The sequence below is a fragment of the Ochotona curzoniae genome, unplaced genomic scaffold, assembly GCF_017591425.1.
Source record: "Ochotona curzoniae isolate NIBS_2020 unplaced genomic scaffold, NIBS_Ocur_1.0 scaffold_4683, whole genome shotgun sequence".
NCBI lineage: Eukaryota > Metazoa > Chordata > Mammalia > Lagomorpha > Ochotonidae > Ochotona > Ochotona curzoniae.
Genome location: NW_024467121.1, coordinates 23,044,864 through 23,071,264, shown reverse-complemented (window position 1 = coordinate 23,071,264; position 26,401 = coordinate 23,044,864).

The following is a 26,401-nucleotide window of genomic DNA, read 5'->3' as shown; positions in this document are numbered from 1 at the left end:
ATTTTAAATGCAGGGAGAGCTCATGGCCAACTGAGACGAAAGTACGGGATGCTCAGTGGCAACGCTGTGGAAAGATACAATGAACATTTGAACTAGGTGACATTTTTAAAGATTTGTTTATTTGTTTGAAAGGTAGTTAGAGAGATTGAAGAGAGAGACATCTTCATGTGCTAGTTTGTTGCCTAGATGGCCACAACGGGCAGGTCTGAGCCAGGTCAATGTGAGGAGCTTCATCCCGATCTCCCATGTTAGCGGCGGGCGTTTAAATACTTGGACCATCTTCCACTGTTTTTCCCACGCCATTAGCAAGGAGAGAAACTGGAAGTGGAGTAGGGCATATGGGATGCTATTGTCACAGGTGAAGACTTTACGCACTGTGCCACAATGCTGACCCCGAATGAGGAATTTTTTAAGGACTTTCATAAACCCTGAGATGCCATCTTTAAATGGTTAATACAATCTGTTACATTTCCAGTTACTTTCAGAAATAATTCCAAGTAGACCAGCACAGTTCTGTGTCTCCATCTCCCTTCTGAACGTGTTTGCATCCCAATGCCACTGTGCCATAGTCTCTCTGCACCCAGGATTGAACGTGTTGGCTGCACAGCTCCTTTCCTCGGTGTGTTTTCATCCAGGAGTAGCTTCACCATTCCCAGCCACCCTGCCTTGATGCTCAGAGTCCTCTTCCTCAACTCCTCCTTCACTGCCAGGCTCTGCATTCAGCTGGTCCATCAGTACAGGCAACATCCAAAATAGCTTCCCTCTTTCCCAGTGTCACCAAAGAAGGATAAACAACTCATCCTGTACCACTTACTATGACCTAAAGTTATAAAGATAAAGGATCTAGTGTTTCTCCTCAATTAGCTCATGGCCTTGTACAGCAGGCAGACACAGGACATATAATTCAAGATATTGTGGCAAGAGGTCTCATGGATATAAGATCAATATGCAAAGCTGAGGATGTGCAAAGCACCTCCTACCTACCCTCTCACCTGGACACAAAATATCCCTAACCCACTGCCTTCCCTGTGCACACCCATCCAGCCAGTCCTCACTCTGCTGCGATAATGACCCCTCCTACAATGTCACATAGAGCCCTGAAGCTTTAGCTGCTCATCTGTGGAGAGGTCAGTGTGGGATGAAGGCAGATTTCTCAGTCATGTTGTCTGTAACTTGGGTTTGGAGTAATGGGAGTTTATGACTTTGTTCAGAGAAGACATCCAGTGTGAAGAGAGAAACTGTGAGAATGGATTCTGGGAAAACAATGGCCTTCTAAGACTGGCAGAAGAACTGGGGAGAGGTTAGCAAGGTGACAGGATGGAAATCGAAACGGACAGTGAATACAAAGAGGATAGTGTAACCAGAAGTCAAGCACAGTCAATGACATCAGATGCTGCTACCGTTCTAATCAAGGAGAGAACTGGGCATGGGTTATTGACTATCTATTACCGATTTGTGAAAGCAAAATATTTCATTTGCAGGACGAAATACAGATTTCTTAGGTTCATGCTTTTGCTACAAGATACAGGAGGGACAGCAAGAAATGTAGTTTTCACTTTAGCGAAGGTTGAGCATTCAAAGAATATGTGTGAAGCAGTCTGTCAATTTATGTGAGCTACTAAGTGCTGTAGTGTGGAGAGCAGGGACCTAGCTTACCTCCTCACGCCACCTTCACCCCATGGCAACCAGCAGATTTCAATGCATGCGTGTTTATTTAGGATTATTAGTGCTTCTAAAATGTTTGGGGGCTCTTGAAAATAGTTTCTTCCATCAATGATTTTAACCATTGTTCACCAGTGATTTTAAACCCTGTCTTACTAACTTGTGTCTTCTAAGAAGAGACAGCTACATAGACAAAGAGAAACTTTCCACCCTTGCAATGGCCCAAATTCAGATTTGTTTTTTATACCAGAAAAAGATAGCACTTGATTACCAACTGACTTAGCTCACAGCACCCAGGACCATTTGTAGGCCATTTTGATGAAAATTCCCACCATCCAAAGCAAAGCTCCATCAGCAAGCTGCACCCGGCTAGCTATTGGCACCAACTTCATGGTCAACTGAACTTTCCCAGTGCCTGGTACTGAATGGTCTCTTCAGTATCAAAGTAATGATTTGCCCCAACATTTGATCCCCTTGGCTATAACCCTGCCAGTAACACCTATTGGTAAAGTGATGGCCACATGCTTTCACACAAAGCAACACATCCTATGGAAACTTTGAAGGTACCCTGCCTAGCCATCCTGAGACCTCTTCTTTAGCTGTTCTCCCTGGAGTTAGCTCCAGAATATTCTGGAATTCCCATCAATCATACTCTTGGCCAAACATCCATTAAAGTTTCACCAAGTCCATACAGTAGAGAAGAAGCAATTCTTTGAATGGACCTGGAACTTGCCAGATTCACTCAATATCAGGTCTTACTCTGCCCATCCAGTGCCTGGTGGACACCTGGCAGCCAAGCTCAGACATGCACCCAGTGCCTGCCCAAACACAATGCCCCACCCCACTCAGGCCTTGCACAGAAGCCTTCAGCATTGTTGTATCTGTGTCTCTCTGGGGCATGGAAAGCATGCAAGCAAGAAATCATGAAACACTGCGTGAGTTCCATTGCTCCAGAACATGAAACTGCATGAAGGTGATCCTAGGGCAACACAGGAACCACCACTCATAGCGCCCTCTAGCCTCTGCAGGCCTTGTTGCAGGTCAGGGAGCTTTCTGTGCACCTGCCCTCCCCGTGCCCCATCCCCACACCCCACCAGGGGATGGTCATGCCTAATGCTGGAGCTGTGCTTGTTCAGAAGTCATCTGGCACATTTCTTTTATGTTACAAATGCAGTTTCGCCATTGGGAGGTGTCAGGAAGCACCTTACACTGAATTCACAAGCACAAAGGCTCTTTTTCTTTAAGATTTATTTTCTTTTTATTGCAAAGTCAGATATACAGGGAGAAAGAGAGACAGAGATAAAGATTTTCCTTCCAATGGTTCATTCCCCCCAAGTGACTGCAACTGCTGGAGCCGCGCCGATCCAAAGCCAGGAGCCAGGAACTTCCTCAGGTCTCCCATGCAGGTGCAGGATCCCAAGGCTTTGGGCTGTCCTCGACTGCTTTCCCAGGGAGCTGGATGGGAAGTGGGGCTGCTGGGATTAGAACTGGCACCCATATGGGATCCCAGCATGTTCAAGGTAAGGATTTTAGCCACTAGGCCACTGTGCCAGGCCCATCTTCTTCTTTTTGTAAGATTTATTTATTTCATTGGAAAGTCAAATTTACAGAGAAAAGGAGAGACAGAATGAAGGATCTCCTATCAGCTGATTCATTCCCCAAGTAGCGGCAACAGCCAGAGCTGAGCAATCCAAAGCCAGGAGCCAAGAGCTTCTTCTGGATTCCCCATGTGGGTACAGGGTCCCAAGGCTTTGGGCCGTCCTCGACTGCTTTCCCAGGCCACAGGTAGGGAGCTGGATGTGAAGTGGAGCAGCTGGGATACAAACTGGTGCCCAAATGGGATCCCAGTGCATGCAAGGGGTAACTTGAGCCACTAGGCTACTGTGCCAGGCCCAGTTCAAAAGCTCTAAACTAAGCCAAATTCCTCCCAAGTCAGACTGTGGAACAAAGGGTAAAGAGAGGCATGGTCCTTGCTTAGCCTCTTTAGGAGGTGCTGAGTTTTTCGCTGATATACCAAGACAGTAATTACTAGAACCCATTGTCAACCTAATGTGGCTTGCTCCTGCCTCCCCTCAGTCCAAGAGGCACTTAGTCATTTCGTGTCCATCAAAACAGTTGGGCATCCAAGACATTGCCCAACTCAAATCCTGTAATTCCCTCTAAGTCTATCATAACCTTCCAAAATAAGCTTGTTAGTTTAAAATAGCCTTGTAAATAGCACTCACCAACAGAGCAAATAATGATTTATACCTGAAAAAAAAAGGAAAAAGTGGTGGCCGTTGAGTCATTCTGGAGGGAAGAATGATATATTCATGGACCACTGTTTTAGTAGTCTTCACTTTAAAACACAAATTCTCTCTCTCTGTCTCTCTCTCTCTTTTGCTAAATTACAAGAATGAAATATGACCTAGGAAAAAAACTGAGGAATTACAACAGAGCAACAAAATAAAACAGATCTCTCATCCACCATGGAAATGCAACTTGGCTAACATTTTGGTCTGTATTCTTCCAGCTAACTTTCTCTTTCAGTTCAGCCTCAATGTGGGATCATAAGATTCTTCAGCAGCATCGTTTTATGAGGTGAAATCCAAGTCAAGAGACAGCCCCAGAGCTCACGGAGATAGGAGTTACCGTTGGACACCGTCCAGTCTGTCGGAGTGTCAGGCCTTGCTCACTGGGTTCAAACCAACAATGGCTTCATCGGGCGCTGGGCCGCATGCTAATTCTGTGTCAGAGCTCTGGGCACTGGACAGCAGCGGGAGACAGGGGAGCCAAGAGGGCTTACTGTAAGTCAACATGTTTGTTGATCCTGGCCCAGCAGCTGAGCCAGAGGACAGGGCGCCTTACAGGACCGCAGACAGTGGGGAGATGGTGGTGTTTGACCAGGAGAGGGAGGCTCTGGCGCAGGCCTTCTGATCTGGGGAAGAGACCCATGGGTTCTTTCTGTCTGTGAGAGTACTGGGTGGGAGGATGGTGTCAGTGCCCTAGGCTCCATCAGGCTTTGGGTGCATCTGAAGGGGGCTCATTGCCGGAATGAGATCTGTTCATTTGGCAGATAGGGCTGCTCTCAGAAACACTGCCCACGGCTGTAGCAGGTGCTATAGGGGAAAGGAGGTCAAGGTAAAGAACGTTTAGGGGCATTGACACGCGTGCGCCATTTCTAGGGAAGGGACACTGACCCCATTCCCTTAAACATGGACAAAGAAGCTCAGCAGTGAAGTTCACCAACCCCAGCTGGTCATTCATAAGCTTGAGAGAGGCCCTCCTGTCTGCCTCTGCTTCCTGGCCAGGACCCAAAGGCTCCATCAGCGTGGACACAATCAGTCCCATTAACACAGAGGGGCCTTAGAACAGCAGCACATGTCACTGGCCAGCCTGCTGGCCTTCGGTGGCCTGCCAGAGCCTATCCAAGTGATGGCTGCACTCGACTTGGACAATACCAATACTTCCTGGGGGCAGAAAGAGATACATGGGCTCACGTTTTCTGAACGCTTGAGCTTTTCGTGTTACCTCGTGTCATTCTGACCACGGCCAAGGGAGGCTCGGTGCTGCTGTTCCATTTCACAGAGCAGAAAGCTGAGGGGCAAGCTGCTTCAGGGACTTGCCCAGGATTTCCTAAGAAAACGTCCAGGTATGACTTCAAAGTCCAGAACCTCTCACCTGTGTGGTCCCAGTCCCCTTTCCAGGATTCTTCTGCTGTGCTATTGAGTCTTGTTCCCTATTCATCTGAAGCAGAATGCATTTTTCAGGTGATCATAACAAATGTGAAATCTAAGCTTTTCAGGGACTGGTACTTCATGTAGGAAAGACCCAGAAGTTAGGATGGAAGCGGCCTTCACACTGACGCAAGCTTTCCCATCTCTTTGCTTTAGCTCCTTAGTAATGAGGAGGGACATCGCATGATGACTATACCACATGTGATATCTGTTTATTATGTAGTCAGTATTTCAAAAGACAGACCCCAAAGACAGTCAAACATGAAAGGCTGGACAGGGAGAGTGAGGAGTAGATAAGACATGGCTGGATCTGTCACCCTGTGCATTCTCACGTATTGTCATTTGATGCCTGAAGCACGCCAAGTTGTGTCATTGCACCCAAGTGAAAGAGCAGCACTTCCCTGGGCAGGGAGCTGGAGCAGCGCACACAGAGGGGGGACCCTGTCCACAGGACATAGATTCCGATTGTGGTTTTCCAGGGGTGGGACCGATGGCCCTGGGCCATCTGTGCTCGCCCAGCCAGACCCCACAGGGCTTCACCCTGACAGCTGAGCGGGGCTAAGATTGCAGCCTGCAGCACTCTGGAAAAAAACAGCTGCTGCGGTTCCTTTGCTTGCTGGCTTGGTCCCCATTGGCCAGTGGGACATTAAGGTCTTTGTTATTCACGCAGCAGTTGGAATCTCTGTCCATTTAAGGAAGGAAGCCGCAGGGTAATCCAGCCCTGGCTGTGCCATTGACGAGTGACTCACTCATTTCTGCCACGTGAACTGTGGGTGAACCCGGGCCCTTCCTCCGACGTGGTCCACAGCCTGCACTCGATTAAATGGAACGGATTCCTGAGGAAGACGTGCGGTCTATATATTAAGTCACATTCAGCCCCATGCACCATAAACTGTGCTGTTTGTTTTGATAACATTAGAGAGTGGGAAGGGGAAAAAAAAAAGTTCAGGTCTGGGAAAAGAGTAAGAATGTGGCCACATTGGTTTACCCCAAAGGGAATCCACTCTTGTGCTTGCCTGGTGGTCTGAGAGGTTTCCTCCAGGGCCACACAGGGCCGGGAAAGGCTAAGGAACAGCACGAAGCAACACCCAGGCTGTGGTACCAGAAGGCTCTGAATTTAACCCATTGCTCTGCTGTTTTCTAGCCCTGGGAGCTAACAAACATCTCCTAGCCCCTGTTCCTTCACCTTTAGAATGATCCATCCCTGTTTCATAGAGTTAACGTGAGAGCGAAGTGAGTAAAGTGGTTGGATGATCCATAGCAAGGTGTGCAGTAAGCATTAGCAAAACATAGATGCATACATGTGGTATACAATTGAGTATGCAAGTGCATAAGTGTAGCTGTGCATACATGTATGTATAGGCATATATAGAACACATACCGACATACACATATAAGGCATACATCTCTAGTTAGACATACCCACAGGGTTTTGAGCTTAGGCAAGACTGTTAGAGGGCAGATAGTGCAGGGGGAGCTGTCAGTAGAGAAAAGGGTGTGACCCCCCAGACCCACGGGGTGAGTGGTAAAGAGTTCCCACATTGCCGCCTGCAGTGGGCTGCCTAAGAAAACTGCTGTTTATTGGATGGACCCCTTATCAGAGAAGGGTTGCCCTTGCAAGTTGTTTTCTCTGTCTCTAAAAACAGAAACCATAGCCCATCGTTGCTGCCAAGATCTCTAAAGGGAAAAAATCCATCAGGAACCAGTAGCAGGAGTGCCACAAGGAACAACATCAGAAAGTCATGCCCGTGACACCCGAGCCAGAGGGGAGAAGAGAGCATAGGATGGCATGGAGCCTAAGCAAGGAAGTGGCTGCATGCAGGCCCAGGGACAAGTATGAAATGAGGACTGCCACTGCAACAGATGCCTGTCTTTCTGGGCTTTTTTTTTTTTTAATCATTATCCCAGAAGGGAGATCTTTCTAGTGCAAGCAATCAAAGGAAGGAGGAAGGGGTGATGTTTCCACCATTGCCACCGGCACTCAAGTCGCACGACACCATCTCTGACATGTTCCTCTGCAGAGCTATGCTCTGTGGCCTCTCCGCCATGCTGTTGTGTGCTCTGTCTCAGCCTCCCCTTCTGTCACTGGATGCATGCATGGGAGATCAGCACTTTGAAAGCAAGTGTATTCTAACTCAGGAAGGGTCCTGATGGTTCTAGAATGATTAGGTCCTGATGGCCCTCATCATCCTCCTTCACAAACTAGGACAGGTGTATCCATCCTAGGAGCCTCTGGGACTCTAGTGGGTTCCCAGGGCAATGGCAGAGGCCAGAGAGACCTCCAAATCAATGCAGCTTGGCATGGGTGTGCCCTTTCTAACAGTCTGTAGCCTGTTTCGGCAAGTAGCCTCCTATTTCACCACTAACTCAGCAGCGAGGCTGCGAGGCATGCAAGCTGCTCCTCTCCCCCTGAGTCAACCAGGCTGAGGATGCTGGGACAGCAGGTTGAGGTCCCTCAGAGCCCCACCTGGAGCAGGGATCCCCAGCCTCCCCATCTGTGACCTCAGTGGCTGGGAGAACCTAATCATTCTGGGATGAGCTTTTAGAATCCATGTTGTTCTCCTTTGAAGTTTCCATCAGAATGACTCCCCTCAGAGACCCCAAGTTTTACTGTGTAGTGGGTGTGAGGAGCAAATATGTGCAAGGATGCATGTTCTTGCATAATGCACAAGTCTACATCACACAGTACTTTCAGGAGCATGTGGGCAGGTGCAGTGTGAGAGATGCTTGGCGCATAGCAAAGACCATCACAAGCTGGAAAGGATGGAGCCTGGCCCACAGACACCAATGCCTGTACACTTGCCCTTCTTTCCTTGAAGTAGGTGAGTACATCACAGGGAGGATGCTAATCTCCCTCTAGTCAATCAGTAGTTCTTAGCCAAATAATCTAATAAGAGAAAGCAAAGTGCCATCTCACATCCAGGGTTCTTTTCTTGCTCTTTCTTGGCTTTTACACAGTTTGGGGCTACACATTTACCTTTCTCCAGCTGCGGTCAATGCTGTGTGACTCCAAACCTTCTCCCTCCCTGCTCCTCCACAGCCAGGGGTGCTGAGCCTGCTTTGGAAGAGCAGCACTGGGCAGTGCAGGGTGGGGAGGCTCCAGTGTGTCTGGAATGAACCAAGGCGCCAATCCCTAGAGACGGGCTGGCTATTGACTCTACCTGCCGATTGTCTGCAGGGAGAAGCACAAAGTGCCCGCTGTCTCGGGTGCCTATCAGGACACACTGGCCTGTCAGGGGATGACAGTGTGTGCCTTTGTGGGCCAGGGGCTGAAAGGCATGGGGCGGGGACGAGTGGAGAGACAGCCTCGGAGACAGGGCCTTAGAGAGGGCACCCAGGGAAGCGCTGTCTCTGCCTGTCCTTTGCCTCTAATGCAAGAGAGAGGCCGAGGGAGGCCATGAGCATCTCTGGAGGGAGGCGAGGAAGGCCAGCTCCCAGCATTGCCAGGCTTGTGGGCAGTGAGAGAAGATGCCACTGGGAAGCAAAGAGAAAAGAGGGCTCTTCTTCCCTCACTTGCCCATCCCCCGTCATCAAGAGCATCCCTGTGCTACCTGTGAGTTCAGGGTTTCCCTGAAGTTCTGAGCTCAGAACCTCCCAGACAGTGAACCTCAAAGCACGTGTGGAATTGGAAAAGAATGGGAACGTATTGCAAAAGGAAACGAGCTGGGGCCAGGACAATGGCTCAATTGGCTAATCCTCCACCTACAAGTGCTGAGATCCCATAGGAGTGCTGATTCATGTGCCGGCTGTTCCACTTCTCATTCAGCTCCCTGCTTACAGCCTGGGAAGGCAGTGAAGGATGGCCCAAAGCCTTGGGACTTTGCACCCACATGGGAGACCCAAAAGAAGCTCCTGGCTCCTGGCTTCAGATCAGATTAGCTCTGACCATTGTGGCCATTTGGGAAGTGAACCAGCACATGGATGATCATTGTCTCTATCTCTCCTTTTGTAAACCCACCTCTCCAATATAAATATAAATAAATAAATAAATAAATACTTGTAAACAGAGAAAGCAAAGGAAGGAAAGAAGGAAGAGAGAAAGAGAAAGAGAGAGAGAGAGAGAGAAAGCAAGCTAGCTGATGTAGCAGGCCCAATGTCAGGGAAAGCAGGTAGGGCTGGCTGGACTGGCCCGGCCTTAGCCACAGGAGAAAGGGCTCTGCAGGTGGGTAGGTGAGGCAAGAGGGGTCCCCGGCATCTGAGTCCAGGACTCTCTGCAATGCAGTCATAGAGGGGAAGGCAGGAGTCACTCCCTGTAGGGACAGGCCAGCGGCAGGAAGACCTAGATGACTGTCCTGCTGGCCCCAGGCCTGTTACCAGGTGTGTATGCAGACAGTGAAGGAGGACACAGGAGTTCTCAGAAAAAGTCTAGAATGGTGGTAGGGAACCACTGGTGCAGTACCTGCTCCCCTTCCACTCTCTATCTGAGAGGGGCCCGGCTGGGACAGGAAGGCCCTGCTCCCAGAGCAGAAAAGCTGCCCTCATGGCCACTGTCTCCCTGGTCATTTTGTTTTCCCCTCCTCCAGAAAGGAAAAGGAGGAGCCAGGGAAGTTAGCAAGGATGCCCGCTCAGGATCAATGCTGAGAATGAACCCCTACCTCGGGTGTTGTGGGTTACATTTGTCTATCTGTCCCCTACAACACTGATATGCACACACACACACACACACACACACACACGCATGCATGTAACACACTGCAAATTCTTCCCACAGGTTGTCAAATTTGGGGTTTAGACAAGGTCATCCTAAACAGCCAAGAAGGGATGAAGTCATGGCGTCTCACTAAAACTTTTCCCAGCACGGAATGTGACTTTTTCGTGAAATCTCTTATCATTCAAAACCTGTGGCTGAGCTTTCATCTTTTGGAGAGGTGGGGCCTTTCATGAGTGGCCAGCATCCTTTGAGCTCTTCCTGCCAGGTGAGCAGGGCTCCACACAGCCACCAGCCAGATGACCTGGAAAAGTGCAGGTATTGTGGGAATTATTGGAAGGAGAAGATCATTCCCGAATCCTCAGTGCCCATGAAATGGCACCTTCTCCTGCAGGAAGGCAGAGGTCCGGTGACCAGCAGGCCAGTCTAACGGAGTCTCTGACAAAAGGATGGAAAGGTGTGGAGAGTGTGCTGGCTGTGAAAGGGCGTGGCTGCTCCAGCTCCTGTCCTCAGCAAGAGGCAGGTGAGGGCCTGCGGCAGCTACTCCAGGTTAGAACTTGACCCTCCCACATTACCCACACTGTCTGGCCAGCCCCCTGCACACAGCCTGCCTGCCCTCTGGGGACTGGAAGACTCGAGGCATGGCAGCATCCAGATCTCCAGGAATAAAGAATTCTTCCATCAGAAACAGCAGCTTACACCTTAGTCCTTCTGCCCAAGCCACCCCTGGCACTGCTGCAAAATCCCAGGGCAAAGGAGAAGGTGCCCAGGGTCACAGAGCTTCTCACTGAGACCAGACAGAACTTGAACAATGAAATGGAGTCCCATTCCCAGTGCAGCCCCAGCTGCCTAGATGTCAAGTACCAAAAACCTCCATGATTCAAAGCTTTAGTGTCTCCCAGGACACGCTCATCTTCAATATTCCACCTTCACAGGTCGATGACATGGTCCAGGTCTGCTGATAGTTACTAAAACCAAAGTGACCCCTCTCAGGGTGCCTCTAGCTTTGGCAAGCCACAAAAAACAAAAAAACAAAAAAACACCTCATCTTGTCCAGTGTCCGTTCTAGTTTAGAAACCATGGTCCGTATCACGAAGGGCCATGAAAGGTGGCCAAAAAAAGCCCTTCAGAGGAGAAAAAGGATGTGATAGACAGCGGGGCCTCTGGACAGAATCAATGATGAGAACCACAGGCTGAGACCTAAAGCCCAGAGTGAGTTCAAGGCCATGTAGAGGGGCATGGAGAGTAAAGACATGGAGGACCCAGTGTTGCCTGACAGTGTGGGGACGTGGAGGCACAGCCCTGGGCTGTGGGCTGCAGCGCTGAGGTCAGTGCTACCTGGACAGTGTTCTGCTGGAGGTCGCAGGAGCCCCATGGATGTGGGGTGGACTGGCCCATGTGGCCCGTGAGCCCCTTGGGCTCATTGATCCCTTTGGCTTTGGGGAAGGTTGAGTGGGTACAGGAGATGGACAGGTGACCGGAGCACAGGATGAAAAAGGGGCCAGGGTATGTATTCTTAGGGCTGCACCTATTCTGCTCTGTTGGCCACTGGCACATCCCTTGCAGGAGACTTCAGCTTGTCTCTTCCAGGCCCTTACCTGTCCATGAGTTCTGCCCTCCCCCCTTTATAGCCTGTCCCAGGAGTGCATCATAATCCCTCGGTCTCCTTCCTCTGCATCCACTTTTGTTAATAGTTCCCACAACTACTTCTTTGAAGGAGCTAGCTGTCTCCCACCAGAAAACCCGGGTAAGTCAATATGGAGGGCATGCTTCAACATCCATAATGTGTGTGATTTTTTTTTTTTTTTTTGCAAAGTCAGATGTACAGAGAGAAGGAGGAGAGACAGAGGGAAAGATCTTCCATCTTCTGGTTCACTACCCAAGTGGCTCCAACAGCCAGAGTTGAGCCAATCCAAAGCCAGGAGCCCGGAGCCTCTTCTGGGTCTCCCTCACGGGTGCAGAGCCCTAAGGATTTGGGACATCCTTGACTGCTTTCCCAGGCCACAAGCAGGAAGCTGGGTGGGAAGTGGAGCTGCCAAGACATCAATCAGAGCCTATATGGGATTGTGGTACATGTAAGGAGAGAACTAGCCACTAGGTTACCACCGCGGGACCTAGTGATACTTTTATGTTCCAAAAAGATCCTGCCATAGAAAAAGTCCTTGTTTGGTCTTCAAAACCTTTTTTTCTTAGCATATCTGCTCATCTTTTCAGAGGGTAATGATTGCAGCTCTAAACTTATAGTCAACTGAGGTAAGTAGTGATGGGTTCAAAATGATGCTTTTTTTTTTTAAGAAAACGATGTATTTGTTTTCATTTTATTTGAAAGGAAGATAGACAAAGAAGCACAAATGGCTGACAGAGAGAGGGCTCTCCATGCAACCCCAGGCTAGGCCAAGTTGAAGCCGGGGCGGGGTGGGGCGGGGGAGCCAGGAACACTATCTCAGTCTCCCACATGGGTGGCAGGGATCCAAGTACCTGGACCATCACCTGCTGTCTCCCCGCATGAGCATTAACGGGAAGCCAGGTCAGAAATGGAGGAGCCAAGACTCTCAGCAGGCTCTCTGCAGTATGGTATGTGGACACCCCAAGCAGCACTAACTCTCTCCCGAAAAGCAATATGGAAACGCAGAGCAGGGAAAGGTGTGAGGAGCAGAAGCAGCAGTCCTTGCCTGTAGTGAGGTTGAGGCTGTGGCAGAGACGGAGGGAGCATGTACCTACGACCTAGTCCCTCCAGCCAGTCCCCAGGAGGCTGGGCAGTGACTGTGGCCTCCAACAGCAAAGGAGCCAATGGTAAGTGTCAGAATTTAGGGCCTGCGTCCTCTTCTTTCCCTTTTCAGGTGACCACAATGGCCAGGGCTGAGCCAATAGAAAGCCAGGAGCTTCTTCCAGGTCTCTCATGTGGATGCAGGGACTCAAGAACCTGAGCATCCTCCACTGATTTCTCAGGCCACAAGCAGGGAGCTGAATGGGAAGTAGAACAGCCAAGACATGACCCAGTGCCTGTATGGAATGTTGGTGCCTCAGACCAAGGATTAGCCTACTATTCCATAGTACAGCCCCCATCAAGCTTTATTTTAATATCAATTCTTATTAGAGATGCTCAGAAAATGCTCTCCACTGCCGCCAAGTCTCCACAAGGCCCCTCAGTGGCACAACACTTGATCTCTAAAATGTATGCAACTCTTCTGCCCTTGTGGCTGTTCAAGACAAAATAGAAGTAATTTGAATTAAAAAAAAACCTGATGACTTCAATAACTCAAGTGACATGTTATTAATAAAAAAAAATTAGGACACCAAGGAATGGGCATTAGCTCCTCCCTTTGGTCTTATGTTAATGAGGAAATGCCTTTTTTTCTCAAGAATCACCTTGGTCAAGGCCTTCTCTTTGTAAGGCTTTGTGTCAATAGGACTTTGAACACAGCTTTTAATAAAGCTGTTATGACTCTATTCTTCTGTCTGCAAACTCTGTAGATCAAGGTTGTCTCAATAATTTCCCTTTCTTGTTTGGGCATGGCATCAGGACCTAGGAGTACCCTCACCCACTTCTGTCTGCTTATATTTACAGAGCTGCCTAATAGTTTTACGCTAATTGAACTTTTCCACAGAAATCCAGAGCTGGAGCTGAGATCCTTAAGCCTCCAAACAGACGTGCTGTGAAGGTGGTATAATCAATTCTCGATTATCTGCAGCAAGAGAAGAAAGCTCAGCGGGGCTGAGTCATAGACAGGTGCACATCCTGTTAGCCCTGAGCTTTCGGTTAAAATTAAAACCAGAAATGAAGGTGAGCATTGGGTACATTGGGTAAGATGCCCACATCCTGTATCAGAGTGTTTGGGGTCAAGATCCAGCTATGCTCCCGAGTCTAGCTTCCTTGGGAATGTCAACCCTGGAAAGCAGTAGGTGTTGGCTCAAGCGGTTGGGTCCCTGCCAACCTTGTAGGTGAACTGCATTGAGCTTCTGGCCCCTGGATTTTGCAAAACTTTGGGGAGTGAACCTGTGGGAGGGAGATACTCTCTCCCTCTCTCAAATATAAATGAGTAAATGAAAATTTTCAAGAAGCAGGATGGTGTGTTTCCTGGTTTGGATCTGGGAGAGGACAGCCACCGTGCAGAAGAGTGCTGTGAAGACAAAGTGACAGTCACCAACACCCCGTGCCATCAGAGACAAGAGGAGGGGGTGAGCCCTGCAGCTGCAAAGAGTGCAGCTAACACTAATAGTTCCATACTGCACTGGCCTCCACTGATACAGATGGGACCGTACAGGTTCATTTATTGTCACAGAAGTTCCACTCGGTGGGGGTGGTGGGTGGGGTGGGGGGACTCTTAAGAGTGGGAGAGGCCTTGGATGTGTAGTCAGCTCAAAGTCTATGGGAAATCTCTGCCTTCCGCCTTGGGTTTTTTGGTGTGTGTGTACTTAAAACTACTCTAAAAATAAAATCTAGAGGGGACTAGCTCCATGGCATAGTGGGCTAAACCTCTGCCTCAGGCAGTGCCATCCCATGTGGCTGCCATCTCGAGTCCAGATTGCTTTGCTTCTGATCCAGCTCCCTACTTAAGGCTGGGGAAAGCAACAAAAGACTACTCAGGATCTTGGGCCACTGCATTCATGTAGAAGACCTGGAAAAGGATCCTGGCTCCTGGCTTTAGGTCAGCATCCATGATAGTCATCTGGAATGAGCCAGTAGATAGAGGATCTCTCTCTCTCTCTCTCTTTCCTAACTCTCCTTTCTCTGAGTCTCTCCTTCTCTGTGTAACTCTGCCTTTAACATAAAAATGAATCTTTAAGGGCCTGGCGCAGTAGCCTAATGGCTTAAGTCCTCACTTTGTACACCAGGATCCCATATGGGCACTGGTTCCTGTTCCAACAACCCTGCTTCTCATCCAGCTCCCTGCTTGTGGCCTGCAAAAGCAGTCGAGGACAGCCTAATGCCTTGGGACCCTGTGCCTGCATGGAAGACCCGGAAGCAGCTCCTGGCTCCTGGCTTCAGATCAGCTCATCTCCGGCCATTGGGGCCACTTGGGTAGTGAATTAGCAGATGCAAGATCTTTTTCGTTGTCTCTCCTCCTCTAAGTATATCTGACTTTCCAATAAAATAAATAAATCTTTAAAAAAGTATTAAAAACTATGGACTCTGACTCAATTTTCATTGAACAGAAAGAAACTCCTGGCATTGGTGACAATGCTCAGAGAATTTATGCTAATTGTGCAGGTATGTCTATTCCTGGGAGTTGATTAGAAGACAATTCTACCTGTATTTCAGTAGGTAACAGTTCTTTTTAACTTTCTCAAGTGAAAAAAAAAAAGTAGACCTTTTCAATGTATCGCAAAGACATACAAATATATTTCCAGAAAAGTTTTTTTGGTATCTGAATGTGTTCGGCATCTTTTCTTGGCGTAGAACCTGCCCAGTGATGCAGTCTGCTTCTCTCAGGGAAGGGATGGGTCTGTTTCCAAATCCCAAATCTTCTTTTCCAACAGAAGTGGGCAAAACCAAAAATTCTCATCGAGTTCTCCCAAATGGGAACTGGAAAGTGCCAGGGGGATGAGGAATGTCAAGTTCCAGTGCAAACTTATGCTTGGTGTTTGAGATTATTAATTGCCACACTAAAAGCTTAATCAAATGCACACGTTTTAGAAGAAGTAAGGATCTGAAAATAAACTTCCAGAATTCTTTCTGCCTACAGCAGATCATAAACTCTATTTATTGACTGGGTATAGATCACAAATGAAAAAAAAATAAAGGAGGAAATTTTCCTTTGAAGCCTCTAGAACATAAGGATTGAGAGGACACATATTAGATAGTTGCTTAAAACTTAGGAAAATTTAAGAATGTGTGCAGGGGGTCAGCGCGGTGGCCTAGCAGCTAGTCCTTGCCTTGCATGTGCCGCGATCCCATATGGGTGCTGTCCCAGAGGCCCCACTTCCCATCCAGCTCCCAGTTTGTGGCCTTGGAAAGCAGTTGAGGACAGCCCAAAGCTTTGGGGGCCTGCACCTGCGTGGGAGACTTGGAAGAAGCTCCTGGCTTTGGATTGGCTCAACTCTGGCCACTGGGGCCACTTGGGGAGTGAACAGAAGATCTTCCTCTGTCTCTCCTTCTCTCTGTATATCTCACTTTCCAATAAAAATAAATTTTAAAAAAGTATGTCCAGGGCTCATGGGTTAGACAACTTTCCACCAATACTTCCCATTTTGAGATTTCAAGTGATCTCCTTGTTCCTTCCACAGCCATCCACCTGCACAGTCACCAAGAGGAAAGAAAGTCCTTGAATTGCAGGGAAATGGTTCCAAAGGAAACTGGAATCCACAACAGCATCATTGCTGGGACAGACCCCTGAAGTGGCCTAATGCCCTCCCGTTCAGAAGTAAGACAAGGGCCCAGCGGCGTGGCCTAGCGGCTAAAGTCCTCGCCTTGAACGCGCCAGGATCCCATATGGGCACCAGTTCTAATCCTGGCAGCTCCACTTCCCATCCAGCTCCCTGCCTGTGGCCTGGGAAGGCAGTTGAGGACGGCCCAAAGACTTGGGACCCTGCAGCTGTGTTGGATACCAGGAAGAAGTTCCTGAATCCTGGCTTCGGATCGGCCATAACATTGGCCCGTAGCGCTCACTTGGGGAGTGAATCATCGGACGGAAGATCTTCCTCTCTGTCTCTCCTCCTCTCTATATATCTGACTTTCCAATAAATATATACATCTTAAAAAAAAAAAAAAGAAGAAGAAGTAAGACAAGACCAAGATCTCCTTCAGGGTTGCTTTAGTTAAAATGTGTCCCCCAAAGCTCATCTATTGGAACCATAATCCCCAAAATCAATAATGTTGAGGGGTGGGACCCTAATAGCTGATTGAATTAAAATGTCTTTCATGAAGACATTGATGTTATCATAGGAGTGGATTTGTTATAGAAAGGACAAGTTTTCTCTCTTCATTTTACTTTATTTAAAAATTTATTTTTTATTTGAAAGTTAGAATTACAGATGGGAGAGAGAAAGAGATCTTCCATCTGCTGGTTTACTCTGCAGATGGCCACAGTGGCCAGAGCTGAGCTGATCCAAAAGCAAGGCATCAGGAGCACCTTCTGGGTCTTCAACATGGGTGCAGCCGGCCAAGAATTGGACTACCTATCCTCTATTGCTTTCCAGGCTATTAACAGGAGGCCTGATTGGGAATGGAGCAGCTGGGACTCCAACAGGTGCCCATATGGGATGCCAATGCCTGAGATAAAGGATACATCTGTGATGACACCGTGCCTGCCCAAAAAGTTTGTTAGAAAAGTTACCATGTCCCTCTCTCTCTCTCTCTCTCTCTCTCTCCTCTCTCTCTCTCCTCTCTCCACAGTACTGTCCTTCTGACTTCTACCACAGGCTGACACACAAGAGGACCCTCACCAGATGCTGGCCCTTTGCTATTGACATCTCCAGTCTTTTTCCTAATAAATCATTCAGAAAAATGAACCAAGACAGCATGAAAGATGTGGATGGTGACGCTTTCAAGGTGGAAAAAAAAAAAAGATTGCTAAAAGTTGAAGAGGGGAGCCAAATGAAAACCTTTTTAGTAAAACCTTTTTAGTAACGCTGTCCTCAAGAACCAAACCAGCTACTCAAGGTGCTGGAAAATACAACGGTCCAGCCAGCTGTTTTGTATCACATGGCACCAGGTCCCAGAGCACTCCCAGACAAGTTAGGACAGGGTAAAAAAACTACTGCTCTTTTCTGGGGTTGTGTGGGAAGGTGTCACCATTTTCTGTAGTCCAGGGCACCCTAAACACCTAACTGGTAGGAAGGTGGACTGAACATTTCATCTGGGCTGTATATGAGAAGGGGCCAAAAGTCAGTAAAGAGCTGGTGGCCAGCTCGCCCCAAACAACTAAAGTTCCCAAGTGTAATAGAGAAGTTTCCAGTTTTGTTGGGGCAATGAGGCAGAGGAGATACATCATTCTTCCAAAGTTCTCCCAGAAGGAGATGAGACCAGAGGATGCTTGCCCTGCCACTCCTTTCTTTGGGGTCTGCCTCAGCATTTGGGGGTCTGCCTGGGCCACTGCCTCTACCCAAAGCAGGAGGAGTTGACCCTGGATGAAGCCGCAAGCACTCAGAGGTTGTATTGTGTGTGTGTGTGTGTGTGTGTGTGTGTGTGTGTGTGTGTGTTTAAAGATTTATTTTTATTTTTATTGGAAAGGCAGATTACAGAGAGGAGAGACAGAGAGGAAGATCTTCCGTCCGATGATTCACTCCCCAAGTGAGCGCAACGGCTGATGCTATGCCGATCCGAAGCCAGGAGCCTCTTCCGGGTCTCCCACGCAGGTGCAGGATCCCAAAGCTTCGGGCCGTCCTCAACTGCTTTCCCGGGCCACAGGCAGGGAGCTGGATGGGAAACGGGGCCTCCGGGATAGAACCAGTGCCCATATGGGATCGCGGCACATGCAAGGCGAGGACCTTAACCACTGCGCCACCGCGCCGGGCCCGTATTGTGTGTTTTTAAGAGCAAAGCAAACATGTGACAGAAACATGGGGGACTGCCTCATCAACAAGATCAGAGGAAGGGCAAGAGGAGAGAGAATGGTGATTAGCTGCCTGTTGCTGCCAATTATTATATGCTCTGTTTATGTTTTCAACAAGTGATTTTCCATTCCTGGTGGACTGGCCTAGAAGGGTCACAGGGACTGTCCCTCAGACACCAGGAAAAATACAGACCCAAACAGAAGCCGCGGCCATCCCATCCAGTGGCCAGCTAGTACCAAGGTAGTGCTAAGCCTATGCTGCAGTGGGGTTGTCCTTCTCAGGCGGTTAGAAGCCTACCTGCTAACTCCTTTCAGAGCAGAATAGGAGTACCTGCATGAAGCCTGACTGCCCACGTCCACCTGACCTGGAACAATCTGGGAATTCCTTGCTCTGTCTGTTAGGATGCTGTCCTTGCCCAGAGTTATCACCCACCCCTCAAGACAACAGCTGGACAGCCAAGAGACACTGTCTCTTCAGGGAAGCCTTCCTCAATTTCTCCTGACAAGCTTCCCCCAGGACAGTTCACAGAGCACAACTATAACCAGTCCATTCATGAACTTGCGTGAGTATCTGCTTGACGTGGGCCGTTGCACCATATTGGAAACTTTCTGAGAGAAGAGAATGTCAGTCAAGGTTAACTCCAGGTATTAGACAGAGCCTGATATACAACAGGTGCTGATCAAATGAAAGGCATTATTCCCCCAAAAGACATGATCCCATGAAAGAAAGGGTATGTCCCGGAGACCTTGGCTATGAGTTCATCCTCCAGGTTGTTGGTGATGCTGAAGGGTGCAGGAAGATCACAGGCTTGCAAATCCTGCAGCACAATCTAGTTCTGCTACAGACCAGCAGTGTGACGTTGGGCAAGACATACTGACCCTATTCCTCAGTTTTGTGATCCTTGAGGGGGGACAGTATTAGCACCCAAGTCAATGACTCAATGATTGGCACAGAAGAAATATTACATCTTTTTCGTGGTTCTACCATTTGCAACAAAGTGGTCCATAACTGGAGACATTATGCTCACTGAAATAAGTCAATCTCAAAAGAACAAATACCATACATTCTCTTTGATATAAGGCAACATTCATGCAAAATACAAAATAAATAGATATATAAATGAACAAGTTTATGGATTCTCTAGATGAACTGAATAATGGAGACTAGCATATGGAGAAGAAAAGATACATTGTAGCACACATCTTTACTTCCAGATAAAAGGACTCTCATTGAAACAGTTCAATATGCCTCAATAATAGGATACTAGGTTTTCTAGCTTTGTCTATATCTACAATGCCATGAGACACGTAAATAGCAGAATGTTAAGCCTATAATTGCTACTAAAGCACTATACTATTGTAATAATATGGGGGAGGGGGAATGGTGAGAGAGGGAAATGTGGAGGGAGAACATAATAAAATAACTTAAAATTCATATAAGAAAGATGTGTTATATCAACCTCAGCTTCCTCTGAAGGTGCAGAAGGAAAAACAACAACTTGGATAGAGAGAAGGTAAGAGGGCCTCCCACGGGAGAAGCTTCTAGCTAAGCAGGAAAAGCATGAACAATCCCCTGCCGCCTCCTCTTCTGCTCCCCCAAAGGGGAGGCCTGTGGCAAGGGCACTCCTATCTGCCTGGTCTAGCTACAGCAGAACAATCAATGTCAAGGAGGTGGGGCTGTCATGGTTTCTTCAAAAATCAGCATATGAGGCACAAGGGAGAGACTGTACCTTCAACCACATTGTAACACCCTGGAGGCAAACCCACGAAGACAACCGTTCACTGGTCATGGCCTTGGCCATGGGCTCCCCATGGTTCTCTTTCTCCTGCAAGCCTTGTCCAAGCCTGGGCACTCCCTCCTACCAGGCTCAAGAAAGACCAGCAGCAGCGGGGAGAGAAGTGTGGAAAGAGAAGGGAGTTGCAGTCCCGTCCCGGAAGAGCCCAGGAGCAGAGATCCCTGGCTCCTGCAAGACAGGCACCGGGCAGATCCAACACTGCCTCAAACGCTGCGCACCTCCTCCTCCATCAGCACCAGGCATTTCCAGCCCCCTCCTCTCCCAGGGCAGCGGCAGCAGCACGTGGGAGGCTTGGCCTGGCCCCGCCCCCTCCGCGGAAACCAGGCGCTACAGAGCAGCTGGCGAACAGCATCAGACACCTGCGTGCCAGATATTACAGCTGCATGTGTGAAACGGGATCCTCCTGCAGCGCCTGTCACATGCCACGTCCAGTTGTTGTCCTCGGGGGCAGGTTGGAAGAGAATCCAATGGAAAGAACTTTTTCTGTGGCAAGGATTTCAAAGCACAGGCGGCATCCCCTGCCCCTATTTCCCTTCCTCCCACCCCCTAGAACGTTCTTTCCTTCTCTTTGGCTCTGGGCGTTTCCGGTACAGTTTGCCTTTCGCTCACTCTGGAGCAGGCACGGTGCTGGGACGTGATTCCTCTGCATGTTACACAGTGATCATCAAGCAACTGAGCCAGTTCCAAGGGCTTTTCATCTTCAAAACAGTTGTTCAGCTACTTACAGGGAGGGCAACCCGTCTGGCTGAAAGGTTCAGGAAGGCCGACTCCATGAGCTGCTCTCAAAGCTGGAGGCTCTGGGGGATACCACGAGGGGTCCTGCAGGTTGACAGAGCCCCTCCTCTGCCAGGGGCTGCCCACATTTCTATCCCCAAGTGCCCCCTCCTCACCTGCTTGGCAGAGACAGGTTCATGTTCTGCCAGGATTACTTTCAGGGCTTTGGCTGCTGCTAACGATTAGCTTGCGTAGGGGAGAGGGAAGAGAGGACACTTTACCAGTGCTAAAGAAGACTGGAGGGAGAAGGCTGGACAAGCCAATTGTTTCCGGGTTTTAACACACGGGATGTCTTTCCCAGAGGCAGCTCTGTAGGCGCATGGCAGGGTGTTTGGCTACAACCACTTTGGAGGCATTTACCCTGAAGTAAGGAAATAAATAACACGGCATCAGAGCATCCCCTAACATACCTCCCATCCTAAACGCCTGTGTGTGATCAATCTTATCAAACCCAAAGCTTTTGGGCAGACCACTAGCATTCATTCCATCATTTCTTGTAACAACAGTGGTTTGGATTATCCCCGTTTTAGAGATGAAAATACTGAGGTTCATGAACCTAAATGGTCTGTAAGAGATCATCCAGGTAGTAAGTCAGCAGAGCAAGATCTGAGCACGTGGGAGAGAGCTGGACCTCCATGTGAACAAAGACTCCAGAACTCCTACTGATTCTCCACATGGCCCTAAAACACCATGCCGGTGCAGGAGGATGCTCCTACCTGACCCTCCTCCCCACTTGCTTCAAGGAGATACTAAGGATTCTTATTTCCCAAAGTTCTTTTCGCATCTCTCAAGTGAAACGAAAACCAACTCCAATTGTAATTGTATAAATCATTTCATGGGGATCAAAAATTAGCTCTGCCTTTGTCGCTTGGACAAATAACAGCAAGGCCACCTTGTGTGCTCCCATCCTGCCACACCAGGTGCATGTCACTGCCGAAGTCAGCTTTGCCACCGCTCAGGGTGGTACTTTTCTAGGTGTTGTACAGAATGCAATTTTCACTTGCCCCTGCAAAATCAATATGAAAAGGCTCTAATTCCCTAGATTTCGATTTTTCAATAAAAACGTGAAAATGAAACTCTGCAGGATTGCAGCCAAAATGGTGCCCTGAGCCAATCACTGTTTGGAGGGGGGCTCACCAAGAATTTCAGAGAAAAGCACCAACTTTTGATGTGGTTCCCCCTACCCACCCCGCCCCGCCCCCCCACGCCAGATGCCATATCACATAGGAGAGGCAGCAGTGAGAGCCCCGGATGTGTGGGAGATTGAATTATGTTCCTGGCCAGGCTCCAAAAAAAGACTTGGTGCAAAAATCCAGCCCATTTGGGGTTCTGCTGATAGGCAGTATAGCTACCTCAGCATCAAGATACAAATGAGTTCAGATCCTACCTCCATGAGGTAATAGGTACTTTCTACTTAGCAGCTCTAATCACCTTATTTCCTCAACTCAAAGGAGGACAAAGGAGAGAAGTGAAAGTTGTTGATTGCATGTGGGATCAATAGGATGAATAAATAAAACCGTCTCTGGGAGGGCCCAACACCCGGCTCAAAGTGAACTTAGTGGGGTTAGTTTCCTTCCTGCCTGCTCCACCCCCGCTTTCCCTAACCCTTCAGCTGAACAGCTGGTACCCTCGGGTACACAGTGTTGTCGGTGGAGGGCCACAGTGAACTATTCTGTTACCCGCTGGGACCTCCTAATCCGCCCATGATGGTGTCAGACTTAATGAAAATGTCATTGCCAGTCTCTTGACGCTGCTGCCCGAGACCCTCTGGAACACAACTGCCCAGGCTTCAAGCTGCCTTTCCGGGATGGCTGCTTTGACAGGGAACAGGGTAAAAAAGAGCAGCCCCCAGTCCGAGATGTTGCCCTCCCTGTAACCCGAGCTGGCTCCCTTGTGGCTGGCAGGGCCTGCTGCCACCGCCGCCATCAGAAGTGCAAGTCCCAGGACTCTCTGCCGGGTGCTGCCACATGATCCTGGGCAGGTCACGTAGCTTCAGCGTCCTCAGCTGTCCAACAGGTTAATAATAGTGAAGCATGCTTTGACCCAGCAGCAGGGTTTAGCAGAGAGAAGCCACCCTTGCAAGTTCAACTATGGGACAAAATGAGAGGAAACTGAAGAAAACAACAAGCACACACGCATAACAAGGAAGTTTATTATTTCAAGCCTTTGCCCTAGCACAAAGGAAAGGAGAGATTTAAGGTCACCACAATAACACATGGCCTTCTCTCTGCTGCAGCCTGCTCAGTCTCCTGAGGGACGCCAGGCCAGTCTGAGTAGGCCCAAGCCTGCAAGCCAGAGTCTGGGGAGCGAAGACGTGGAAGGGGAGGTTGACCATTCCAGGTATTCACACCAAGGATGGTGATCGCTGTCCTACCCATGTCCCTGATGACTGTGTCCTGTACGGAATGAATAATTGTCCCTGATTACTGTCATCAGAAGGACTCCAGAAAGGCACCAGGAATGGATGCATAGAACAATATAAATAAATTGCTGAAATTTTCAAGAAAAACTAAAAGAAGGGCCAGGCTAAATAGCCCAGTGGCTGAAGTCCTCACCTGCATGTGCCAGGATTCCATATGGAACCGGTTCACATCTCGGATGCTCCACTTCCCATCCAGCTCCCTGTTTGTGGCCTGAGAAAGCAGTAGAAAATGGCTCAAAGGCTTTGGCCCCTGCACCTGCGTGGGAGACCCAGAAGAAGCTCCTGGATCCTGACTTCGAATTGGTTCTACTCTGGCCGTTGCAGCCATTTGGGGAGTGAATCAGCAGAGACAGATCATTCTGTCTCTCCTTCTCTCTGTAAATCTGCCTTTCCAATAAAAATAAATAAATCTTTTTTTTTTAATGCTAAATAAATAAATAAATACTTAAAAAGAAAAAGAAAGAAAAGCAAAAAAAATAAGCAAGCAGTTTTCCTTTTATGGAAGGGGTTGGGGGTGGGTAAGGTGAAGAGAGCCTGTTTGCTTGATGTCAAGATCTGGGAGCTTCAAGACAGTGCTTTCTGGCTGTGCAGCAGATCAGGGACTACTGACCCACCGTGGTTTGGGACTTCTCTATGTGACGATGCCATAGGTGATGACAGGTTCAGCTGGTAGGACAAGTGCATGGTAGAGCCCTACTTAGATGCAAGGGAATCCACACATCTAAGATGCGTGAGAAGTGTCCCATGAGGTATTCACCCAAATATTCACAAGAGTTCTGCCCTTGAATCATCATTTTTTTTTCCTTTTTCTTTCTGTATTAATTGACTTTTCCTTTTCTTCTAAGAAGGAGAAGCAACTATATGAGTTTTTACCTTTGTGAAAATTGGTCATTAAAAAGTGAGAGTGCTGAACATTTCTAACATACAGGACACACCATGGGACCAGTGTGGAGCCGTAACAGGTGAAGCCACCACCTGTGACACCCGCATCCCTCATTAGAGACTGCCTTGAGATTCAGTTGCTCTACCTCTGCCCTAGATCACTGCTAAAATGTCTGGGAGGGAAACAGAAGACTACCCAACGGCTAGGGCTGCCGCCGCGTACATGGGAGAACTGGAAGGAGTTACGGCCCCTGGCTTCAGCTTGGCCCTGTCCTGGAAGTGAACCAGCAGATTCAGGGTTAGGGTCTCTCCTTCCTTCCTTCCATCCTTCCTCCATCACAAACAAATACATAAATAGATCTTTTTAAATTTATCTCCCCTGATTCCAGCAAATTCTCTTTCTCAACCCTCCTGCAAAGAAAACTAACATGAAATATCTGTTTTTAACCAAGCCATGCCTTCCCCTTTGCGTTTTAATGTGTATGAGGCAGGGGCAGGAAGGCCTTCTGTGGGAGAGTCACTACTTCAATAGCCACATATTAAGCCCATTACCCAAAATGCTCTCAGGGAGCCAGGTCATGGTAGAGGCAGGTGGCCAGCTACTCATTCAGGGATTCATTGTCCGTGGAGTGAGTCAGTGCGGACCATAGGACATCTGAAGCTTCTCCTGGTAAAGCACATTTGCAAAAGCAATTTCTCCTACATGCTGGCATGCATGATTCCCAGAATCATGATACAGAGAGCTCCCATCTACTGGTTCAACATCCATGCAGACATCTGCAACAGCTGGGGCAAGGCTAGTGCTAAAGCTGGAAGCCAGGCAAATAAGTCAGGTCTCCTGTACAGATGGCAAGAAGCCAACCATTTGAGTTATCATTACTGATTCCCAGAATCTGGACTAGTGTGAAGCTGGAGTCAAGAGGAAGAGTAGAATATCAGACTGGGATGAAGATTCAACTGGCTAATCCTCTGCCTACAAGTACCAGCATCTCCAGTGGGTGCTGCTTCATGTCCTAGCTGCTCCACTTGCCTTCTGACTCCCTGCTTGTGTCCTGGGAAAGCTGTAGAGGATGGGTCAGTAGTCCCTGTGTGGGAGACCCGGAAGAGCTCCTGGCTCCTGACTTTGGATGGGCTTAGCTCTGACCATTGCAGTCATTTGGGAAGTGAACCAGCAAATGGAAGATCTTTTTCTCTGTCTCTCCTTCTGTGTGTAAATCTGCCTTTCCAAGAAGAATCAGTAAATCTTTTTGAAATATCAAACCCAGGTACTGCAATGTGGGACGCTGGCATCTTAACTACTGGGCCAAAGGCCTGCCCCAAGAGACTTGATTTTGAGAGAGGAGGGGAAATACACATGGACACCATCCAGGAGGAATGTGAATGCTCTTGTGGGTTTCCACCTTTGCGTGACAGCAGTTCTATTTACCTTGTAGGAATCTGATGTCTTTCCCCCAAATATGTCATAAACAGGATTCAACCTATGATAGAAAGCAGAACTTAGTGCAAGGCAACAGAAGAAGTTCTGGGCAAAGCGGTAAGTCCCTGTGAGTAATGGGGACATGTGCCTCATTCCTGGCTAGAGTGCTGGGCATTTCCCAACCTTTTCTCTGTACCCACCTTATCAGTAAAAATGAGTCCCAGGTATACCCTGGGCTGATCCACAGAATAATGAGCTCTTTTCTTCACATAGATCCAAAACCACTATTCCTATTGTGTTTTAATTTTAACACTAAATTAATATAAAAATTAATAAAGCTACTAATAAAAGTAATAATCCCTTTTCTCTGTGAGATATCTAGCATGTGCCTTACAAATGTTTATATATCTTACTGATTTCATTCTAAGAGCTGTTAGATGCTAGCATTCTCCCCACGCCCAGCCTCCATTTTACTATTCAAGAAATAGGAATGCAAAAAAACTAAACAAGTTGGTACTGTTTCCTAGACGGTAGAATTGAAGGCTATTTCAGTCTGAATCTAAATCCTATCTTCTTAGCCAGTGCTTCC